The sequence below is a fragment of the Nerophis lumbriciformis genome, unplaced genomic scaffold (assembly GCF_033978685.3).
Source record: "Nerophis lumbriciformis unplaced genomic scaffold, RoL_Nlum_v2.1 HiC_scaffold_162, whole genome shotgun sequence".
Classification (NCBI taxonomy): Eukaryota; Metazoa; Chordata; class Actinopteri; order Syngnathiformes; family Syngnathidae; genus Nerophis; species Nerophis lumbriciformis.
The window spans coordinates 55,001-65,042 of record NW_027316665.1 but is presented as its reverse complement, the minus strand read 5'-3'; positions in this window follow the sequence as shown (position 1 = coordinate 65,042).

Here is a 10,042-nt window from a genome sequence, read left to right as displayed (position 1 = left end):
TGGAGAACCATAGCAGGTCGGCCTTCTTAAAGGGAAATGCTCCTAGGCACTTAGTCAAATTCACGCCTTTTTTTTGGACTTCCAGCGAGGAGAGGGACTAATTTTGCGTTCCTGACCCAGGTGGAGAACCATAGCAGGTCGGCCTTCTTAAAGGGACATCCTCCTAGGCACTTAGTCAAATTTACGCCTTTTTTTTGGACTTCCAGCTAGGAGAGGGACTAATTTTGCGTTCCTGACCCAGGTGGAGAACCATAGCAGGTCGGCCTTCTTAAAGGGACATCCTCCTAGACACTTAGTCAAATTCACGCCTTTTTTTTGGACTTCCAGCGAGGAGAGGGACTAATTTGGCGTTCCAGACCCAGGTGGAGAACCATAGCAGGTCGGCCTTCTTAAAGGGACATCCTCCTAGGCACTTAGTCAAATTTACACCTTTTTTTTTTGGACTTCCAGCGAGGAGAGGGACAATTTTGCGTTCCGTACCCAGGTGGAGAACCATAGCAGGTCGGCCTTCTTAAAGGGACATCCTCCTAGGCACTTAGTCAAATTTACGCCTTTTTTTTGGACTTCCAGCGAGGAGAGGGACTAATTTGGCGTTCCAGACCCAGGTGGAGAACCATAGCAGGTCGGCCTTCTTAAAGGGACATGCCCCTAGACACTTAGTCAAATTTACGCCTTTTTTTTTGGACTTCCAGCGAGGAGAGGGACTAATTTGGCGTTCCGTACCCAGGTGGAGAACCATAGCAGGTCGGCCTTCTTAAAGGGAAATGCTCCTAGACACTTAGTCAAATTTACCAAACTTTTCTATAGAGCCCTGGTACTCTAAAATGATGACACATAGACAAAAAACCAAACTTTTCTATAGAGGCCTGGTACTCTAAAATAATGACACTTAGTCAAATTTCCGCCTTTTTTTGACTACTTCCAGCTAGGAGGGGGACTAATTTGGCGTTCCGTACCCAGGTGGAGAACCATAGCAGGTCGGCCTTCTTAAAGGGACATGCCCCTAGACACTTAGTCAAATTCACGCCTTTTTTTTTTGGACTTCCAGCTAGGAGAGGGACTAATTTGGCGTTCCGTACCCAGGTGGAGAACCATAGCACGTCGGCCTTCTTAAAGGGACATCCTCCTAGGCACTTAGTCAAATTCACGCCTTTTTTTTGGACTTCCAGCTAGGAGAGGGACTAATTTGGCGTTCCGTACCCAGGTGGAGAACCATAGCAGGTCGGCCTTCTTAAAGGGAAATGCTCCTAGACACTTAGTCAAATTTACCAAACTTTTCTATAGAGCCCTGGTACTCTAAAATGATGACACATAGACAAAAAACCAAACTTTTCTATAGAGGCCTGGTACTCTAAAATGATGGCACTTAGTCAAATTTCCGCCTTTTTTTTGGACTTCCAGCTAGGAGAGGGACTAATTTGGCGTTCCGTACCCAGGTAGAGAACCAAGGCACGTCGGCCTTCTTAAGGGGACATCCTCCTAGGCACTTAGTCAAATTTACGCCTTTTTTTTGGACTTCCAGCGAGGAGAGGGACCTATTTTGCGTTCCTGACCCAGGTGGAGAACCATAGCAGGTCGGCCTTCTTAAAGGGACATCCTCCTAGGCACTTAGTCAAATTTACGCCTTTTTTTTGGACTTCCAGCGAGGAGAGGGACAATTTTGCTTTCCTGACCCAGGTGGAGAACCTTAGCAGGTCGGCCTTCTTAAAGGGACATCCTCCTAGGCACTTAGTCAAATTCACGCCTTTTTTTTGGACTTCCAGCGAGGAGAGGGACAATTTTGCTTTCCTGACCCAGGTGGAGAACCATAGCAGGTCGGCCTTCTTAAAGGGACATCCTCCTAGGCACTTAGTCAAATTTACGCCTTTTTTTTGGACTTCCAGCGAGGAGAGGGACAATTTTGCTTTCCTGACCCAGGTGGAGAACCATAGCAGGTCGGCCTTCTTAAAGGGACATCCTCCTAGGCACTTAGTCAAATTTACACCTTTTTTTTTGGACTTCCAGCGAGGAGAGGGACTAATTTGGCGTTCTGTACCCAGGTGGAGAACCATAGCAGGTCGGCCTTCTTAAGGGGACATCCTCCTAGGCACTTAGTCAAATTTACGCCTTTTTTTTGGACTTCCAGCGAGGAGAGGGACTAATTTTGCTTTCCGTACCCGGGTGGAGAACCATAGCAGGTCAGCCTTCTTAAAGGGACATCCTCCTAGGCACTTAGTCAAATTTACGCCTTTTTTTTGGACTTCCAGCGAGGAGAGGGACTAATTTTGCTTTCCGTACCCGGGTGGAGAACCATAGCAGGTCAGCCTTCTTAAAGGGACATCCTCCTAGGCACTTAGTCAAATTTACGCCTTTTTTTTGGACTTCCAGCGAGGAGAGGGACTAATTTGGCGTTCCAGACCCAGGTGGAGAACCATAGCAGGTCGGCCTTCTTAAAGGGACATGCCCCTAGACACTTAGTCAAATTTACGCCTGAAAATAGGGCCCCAAAAGAACTGGAAATAATTTCTTTAATTCAGGGTGCATTTGCGGCGAGTGTCCACCAGAGGGCTCCAATTCCCCCACTATAGTCCTGGTACTCTAAAATGATGGCACTTAGTCAAATTTCCGCCTTTTTTTTGGACTTCCAGCGAGGAGAGGGACTAATTTGGCGTTCCGTACCCAGGTAGAGAACCAAGGCACGTCGGCCTTCTTAAGGGGACATCCTCCTAGGCACTTAGTCAAATTTACGCCTTTTTTTTGGACTTCCAGCGAGGAGAGGGACTAATTTGGCGTTCCTGACCCAGGTGGAGAACCATAGCAGGTCGGCCTTCTTAAAGGGACATGCTCCTAGACACTTAGTCAAATTTCCGCCCTTTTTTTTGTGACTTCCAACTAGGAGAGGGACTAATTTTGCGTTACGGACCCAGGTGGAGAACCATAGCAGGTCGGCCTTCTTAAAGGGACCTGCTCCTAGACACTTAGTCAAATTTCTTTTTTTGGTGACTTGACTTCCAAAGCCCGAGCGGGGGCCCCGCGGCCCCCGGCTCCATGGTGTTGTCGTTGGCCTAGTTTGCACTAGTTTCCAGGGCTCACCGCGTGGAGGTCGACAACTTGAGCCCCATGGTCTCTCCCCGTGGCGGGCCTCCTGCCCGCCTGGTACGCCGGCAGAGGGCCGGCACGCGGAAGGTGTGGTCTCGTCCCGCACGCGCGAGACGCTTCACCCCCTTCCGGGCGGCCCTCAGGCACTTACGAGAAAACCACGGTGGGTCCGTTCACCGGCCGGTGGGTCCGTTCACCTCCGTGTGTCTCTCTCTGACCCTCTCTGAAAAAAACTAGCCGGTCGCGGCAAATTTTTACAATCGGTCGCCAAACTACGGCACGAGGGCCGAACGCGGTACGCCGGCGTCCAAGATACGGCCCGGGGATTTTTTTGATTTTTTGGGCTTTTTTTGATTTTTTTGGACATGTTGGGCATCCCAGGACTCGGGTGCGACTGCAGGACGTGTGGGGCTCTAACCTGGGTGTGGTTTTTGGTCATTTTTCCGGACTTTTGCCCACTTTTCCAAATTTTCTTCCCCACTCACAGTGCGCCTTTGCTGGGTGCGTTTTGGGCATGTGGGGGGCACCTCGGACTCGGGTGGGACGCGGCGGGACTTGTGGCACTCGTACCTGGGTGTGATTTTTGATCATTTTGTGGACTTTTCCCCAGACACTCTCCACTTGTCTACCCCACTTCCCCTGTGACTTTGCTGGGGGGGCGTTTCCCCGCTGTCCTTTGTAGTGTAAGGGTTACTTTTCTTTTTTTTCTGTCTGAAAATAGGGCCCCAAAAGGCCTCACACTCCCCGGGAAGACCTGATGGACGCCTCGGCGTCACTGAAACAGGCCAATCTGTCTGAAAATATGGCCCACGAAAGGCCTCACATTCCCCGGGAAGACCTGATGGACGCCCCGGCCTCACCGAAATAAGCCAAACTGTCTGAAAATAGGGGCTCCAAGGGTTCCCCACTCTTTCTGGCCCACAAAAGGCCTCTCATTCCCCGGGAACACCTGTAGGACTCCCCGGCGTCAAGGAAATACGCCAAACTGTCTGAAAATAGGGCCCCAAAAGAACTGGAAATGATGCCTTTAATTTGGGGGGTGATGTCTTTAATTTGGGGGGTGCATTGGAGGCGGGAGTCCACTGGAGGGCTACACACCGTCTGAATATAGGGCCCCAAAAGGCCTGGAATTAATGTATTTAATTTGGGGGGTGCATTTGCAGCGGGAGTCCACCGGAGGGCTCCATTTCCCCACTCTTTTGTTGACATATGGCCACAAAAGGCCTCTCATTCCCCGGGAAGACCTGATGGACGCCCCGGCGTCACCGAAATAAGCCAAACTGTCTGAAAATAGGGGCTCCAAGGGTTCCCCACTCTTTCTGGCCCACAAAAGGCCTCTCATTCCCCGGGAACACCTGTAGGACTCCCCGGCGTCAAGGAAATACGCCAAACCGGCTGAAAATAGGGCCCCAAAAGAACTGGAAATAATGTCTTTAATTTGGGGGGTGATGTCTATAATTATGGGGGTGCATTGGAGGCGGGAGTCCACTGGAGGGCTCCACAACGTCTGAAAATAGGGCCCCAAAAGAACTGGAAATAATGTCTTTAATTCAGGGTGCATTTGCAGCGAGTGTCCACCAGAGGGCTCCAATTCCCCCACTATAGTCCTGGTACTCTAAAATGATGGCACTTAGTCAAATTTCCGCCTTTTTTTGATGACTTCCAACTAGGAGAGGGACTAATTTTGAGTTCCGGACCCGGGTGGAGAACCATAGCAGGTCGGCCTTCTTAAAGGGAAATGCTCCTAGGCACTTAGTCAAATTCACGCCTTTTTTTTGGACTTCCAGCGAGGAGAGGGACTAATTTTGCGTTCCTGACCCAGGTGGAGAACCATAGCAGGTCGGCCTTCTTAAAGGGACATCCTCCTAGGCACTTAGTCAAATTTACGCCTTTTTTTTGGACTTCCAGCTAGGAGAGGGACTAATTTTGCGTTCCTGACCCAGGTGGAGAACCATAGCAGGTCGGCCTTCTTAAAGGGACATCCTCCTAGACACTTAGTCAAATTCACGCCTTTTTTTTGGACTTCCAGCGAGGAGAGGGACTAATTTGGCGTTCCAGACCCAGGTGGAGAACCATAGCAGGTCGGCCTTCTTAAAGGGACATCCTCCTAGGCACTTAGTCAAATTTACACCTTTTTTTTTTGGACTTCCAGCGAGGAGAGGGACAATTTTGCGTTCCGTACCCAGGTGGAGAACCATAGCAGGTCGGCCTTCTTAAAGGGACATCCTCCTAGACACTTAGTCAAATTCACGCCTTTTTTTTGGACTTCCAGCGAGGAGAGGGACTAATTTGGCGTTCCAGACCCAGGTGGAGAACCATAGCAGGTCGGCCTTCTTAAAGGGACATCCTCCTAGGCACTTAGTCAAATTTACGCCTTTTTTTTGGACTTCCAGCGAGGAGAGGGACTAATTTGGCGTTCCAGACCCAGGTGGAGAACCATAGCAGGTCGGCCTTCTTAAAGGGACATGCCCCTAGACACTTAGTCAAATTTACGCCTTTTTTTTGGGACTTCCAGCGAGGAGAGGGACTAATTTGGCGTTCCGTACCCAGGTGGAGAACCATAGCAGGTCGGCCTTCTTAAAGGGAAATGCTCCTAGACACTTAGTCAAATTTACCAAACTTTTCTATAGAGCCCTGGTACTCTAAAATGATGACACATAGACAAAAAACCAAACTTTTCTATAGAGGCCTGGTACTCTAAAATAATGACACTTAGTCAAATTTCCGCCTTTTTTTGACTACTTCCAGCTAGGAGGGGGACTAATTTGGCGTTCCGTACCCAGGTGGAGAACCATAGCAGGTCGGCCTTCTTAAAGGGACATGCCCCTAGACACTTAGTCAAATTCACGCCTTTTTTTTTTGGACTTCCAGCTAGGAGAGGGACTAATTTGGCGTTCCGTACCCAGGTGGAGAACCATAGCACGTCGGCCTTCTTAAAGGGACATCCTCCTAGGCACTTAGTCAAATTCACGCCTTTTTTTTGGACTTCCAGCTAGGAGAGGGACTAATTTGGCGTTCCGTACCCAGGTGGAGAACCATAGCAGGTCGGCCTTCTTAAAGGGAAATGCTCCTAGACACTTAGTCAAATTTACCAAACTTTTCTATAGAGCCCTGGTACTCTAAAATGATGACACATAGACAAAAAACCAAACTTTTCTATAGAGGCCTGGTACTCTAAAATGATGGCACTTAGTCAAATTTCCGCCTTTTTTTTGGACTTCCAGCTAGGAGAGGGACTAATTTGGCGTTCCGTACCCAGGTAGAGAACCAAGGCACGTCGGCCTTCTTAAGGGGACATCCTCCTAGGCACTTAGTCAAATTTACGCCTTTTTTTTGGACTTCCAGCGAGGAGAGGGACCTATTTTGCGTTCCTGACCCAGGTGGAGAACCATAGCAGGTCGGCCTTCTTAAAGGGACATCCTCCTAGGCACTTAGTCAAATTTACGCCTTTTTTTTGGACTTCCAGCGAGGAGAGGGACAATTTTGCTTTCCTGACCCAGGTGGAGAACCTTAGCAGGTCGGCCTTCTTAAAGGGACATCCTCCTAGGCACTTAGTCAAATTCACGCCTTTTTTTTGGACTTCCAGCGAGGAGAGGGACAATTTTGCTTTCCTGACCCAGGTGGAGAACCATAGCAGGTCGGCCTTCTTAAAGGGACATCCTCCTAGGCACTTAGTCAAATTTACGCCTTTTTTTTGGACTTCCAGCGAGGAGAGGGACAATTTTGCTTTCCTGACCCAGGTGGAGAACCATAGCAGGTCGGCCTTCTTAAAGGGACATCCTCCTAGGCACTTAGTCAAATTTACACCTTTTTTTTTGGACTTCCAGCGAGGAGAGGGACTAATTTGGCGTTCTGTACCCAGGTGGAGAACCATAGCAGGTCGGCCTTCTTAAGGGGACATCCTCCTAGGCACTTAGTCAAATTTACGCCTTTTTTTTGGACTTCCAGCGAGGAGAGGGACTAATTTTGCTTTCCGTACCCGGGTGGAGAACCATAGCAGGTCAGCCTTCTTAAAGGGACATCCTCCTAGGCACTTAGTCAAATTTACGCCTTTTTTTTGGACTTCCAGCGAGGAGAGGGACTAATTTTGCTTTCCGTACCCGGGTGGAGAACCATAGCAGGTCAGCCTTCTTAAAGGGACATCCTCCTAGGCACTTAGTCAAATTTACGCCTTTTTTTTGGACTTCCAGCGAGGAGAGGGACTAATTTGGCGTTCCAGACCCAGGTGGAGAACCATAGCAGGTCGGCCTTCTTAAAGGGACATGCCCCTAGACACTTAGTCAAATTTACGCCTGAAAATAGGGCCCCAAAAGAACTGGAAATAATTTCTTTAATTCAGGGTGCATTTGCGGCGAGTGTCCACCAGAGGGCTCCAATTCCCCCACTATAGTCCTGGTACTCTAAAATGATGGCACTTAGTCAAATTTCCGCCTTTTTTTTGGACTTCCAGCGAGGAGAGGGACTAATTTGGCGTTCCGTACCCAGGTAGAGAACCAAGGCACGTCGGCCTTCTTAAGGGGACATCCTCCTAGGCACTTAGTCAAATTTACGCCTTTTTTTTGGACTTCCAGCGAGGAGAGGGACTAATTTGGCGTTCCTGACCCAGGTGGAGAACCATAGCAGGTCGGCCTTCTTAAAGGGACATGCTCCTAGACACTTAGTCAAATTTCCGCCCTTTTTTTTGTGACTTCCAACTAGGAGAGGGACTAATTTTGCGTTACGGACCCAGGTGGAGAACCATAGCAGGTCGGCCTTCTTAAAGGGACCTGCTCCTAGACACTTAGTCAAATTTCTTTTTTTGGTGACTTGACTTCCAAAGCCCGAGCGGGGGCCCCGCGGCCCCCGGCTCCATGGTGTTGTCGTTGGCCTAGTTTGCACTAGTTTCCAGGGCTCACCGCGTGGAGGTCGACAACTTGAGCCCCATGGTCTCTCCCCGTGGCGGGCCTCCTGCCCGCCTGGTACGCCGGCAGAGGGCCGGCACGCGGAAGGTGTGGTCTCGTCCCGCACGCGCGAGACGCTTCACCCCCTTCCGGGCGGCCCTCAGGCACTTACGAGAAAACCACGGTGGGTCCGTTCACCGGCCGGTGGGTCCGTTCACCTCCGTGTGTCTCTCTCTGACCCTCTCTGAAAAAAACTAGCCGGTCGCGGCAAATTTTTACAATCGGTCGCCAAACTACGGCACGAGGGCCGAACGCGGTACGCCGGCGTCCAAGATACGGCCCGGGGATTTTTTTGATTTTTTGGGCTTTTTTTGATTTTTTTGGACATGTTGGGCATCCCAGGACTCGGGTGCGACTGCAGGACGTGTGGGGCTCTAACCTGGGTGTGGTTTTTGGTCATTTTTCCGGACTTTTGCCCACTTTTCCAAATTTTCTTCCCCACTCACAGTGCGCCTTTGCTGGGTGCGTTTTGGGCATGTGGGGGGCACCTCGGACTCGGGTGGGACGCGGCGGGACTTGTGGCACTCGTACCTGGGTGTGATTTTTGATCATTTTGTGGACTTTTCCCCAGACACTCTCCACTTGTCTACCCCACTTCCCCTGTGACTTTGCTGGGGGGGCGTTTCCCCGCTGTCCTTTGTAGTGTAAGGGTTACTTTTCTTTTTTTTCTGTCTGAAAATAGGGCCCCAAAAGGCCTCACACTCCCCGGGAAGACCTGATGGACGCCTCGGCGTCACTGAAACAGGCCAATCTGTCTGAAAATATGGCCCACGAAAGGCCTCACATTCCCCGGGAAGACCTGATGGACGCCCCGGCCTCACCGAAATAAGCCAAACTGTCTGAAAATAGGGGCTCCAAGGGTTCCCCACTCTTTCTGGCCCACAAAAGGCCTCTCATTCCCCGGGAACACCTGTAGGACTCCCCGGCGTCAAGGAAATACGCCAAACTGTCTGAAAATAGGGCCCCAAAAGAACTGGAAATGATGCCTTTAATTTGGGGGGTGATGTCTTTAATTTGGGGGGTGCATTGGAGGCGGGAGTCCACTGGAGGGCTACACACCGTCTGAATATAGGGCCCCAAAAGGCCTGGAATTAATGTATTTAATTTGGGGGGTGCATTTGCAGCGGGAGTCCACCGGAGGGCTCCATTTCCCCACTCTTTTGTTGACATATGGCCACAAAAGGCCTCTCATTCCCCGGGAAGACCTGATGGACGCCCCGGCGTCACCGAAATAAGCCAAACTGTCTGAAAATAGGGGCTCCAAGGGTTCCCCACTCTTTCTGGCCCACAAAAGGCCTCTCATTCCCCGGGAACACCTGTAGGACTCCCCGGCGTCAAGGAAATACGCCAAACCGGCTGAAAATAGGGCCCCAAAAGAACTGGAAATAATGTCTTTAATTTGGGGGGTGATGTCTATAATTATGGGGGTGCATTGGAGGCGGGAGTCCACTGGAGGGCTCCACAACGTCTGAAAATAGGGCCCCAAAAGAACTGGAAATAATGTCTTTAATTCAGGGTGCATTTGCAGCGAGTGTCCACCAGAGGGCTCCAATTCCCCCACTATAGTCCTGGTACTCTAAAATGATGGCACTTAGTCAAATTTCCGCCTTTTTTTGATGACTTCCAACTAGGAGAGGGACTAATTTTGAGTTCCGGACCCGGGTGGAGAACCATAGCAGGTCGGCCTTCTTAAAGGGAAATGCTCCTAGGCACTTAGTCAAATTCACGCCTTTTTTTTGGACTTCCAGCGAGGAGAGGGACTAATTTTGCGTTCCTGACCCAGGTGGAGAACCATAGCAGGTCGGCCTTCTTAAAGGGACATCCTCCTAGGCACTTAGTCAAATTTACGCCTTTTTTTTGGACTTCCAGCTAGGAGAGGGACTAATTTTGCGTTCCTGACCCAGGTGGAGAACCATAGCAGGTCGGCCTTCTTAAAGGGACATCCTCCTAGACACTTAGTCAAATTCACGCCTTTTTTTTGGACTTCCAGCGAGGAGAGGGACTAATTTGGCGTTCCAGACCCA